This window comes from Palaemon carinicauda, chromosome 12 (assembly GCF_036898095.1).
Source record: "Palaemon carinicauda isolate YSFRI2023 chromosome 12, ASM3689809v2, whole genome shotgun sequence".
NCBI lineage: Eukaryota > Metazoa > Arthropoda > Malacostraca > Decapoda > Palaemonidae > Palaemon > Palaemon carinicauda.
The window spans coordinates 6,538,563-6,539,107 of record NC_090736.1 but is presented as its reverse complement, the minus strand read 5'-3'; positions in this window follow the sequence as shown (position 1 = coordinate 6,539,107).

Here is a 545-nt window from a genome sequence, read left to right as displayed (position 1 = left end):
CAAAGCAAGAAATTACTTTTGTAAATTATTCAATTTTCTTATGGAGGTTCAGTTATAGGTGTGCTTTTTGAACATATTACTTTAGCAAATGCCATAAAGAATTTTTATCATTTTACTTATCACAATGAAATTATTTCATGTATTTATAAATATTGTCGTTGCATCCTGCTTTTCCAACTAAGGTTGTAGCTTAGCAAGTAATAATAATAATAACAAGTGAGCAAGTCCTGAACGCGGACATGGTCCTCGTAGAGGACATACCTCCGCCAAGGTGACCTAGAGCGCCATATGTCCTAGAATCATGAATTGATGTGACTTCGACCTTCACATGACCTTGACCTTCACGTGACCTTCAAGTGACCTTGACCTTCACGTGACCTTGACCTTCACATGACCTTGGCTTCAAGTGACCTTGATCTTCAAATGTACTTGACCTTCACGTGACCTTGACCTTCAGGTGACCTTGACCTTCACGTGACCTTGACCTTCACGTGACCTTGACCTTCAAGTGACCTGCTTGACTTTTGACCTTCAAGTGATCTTTG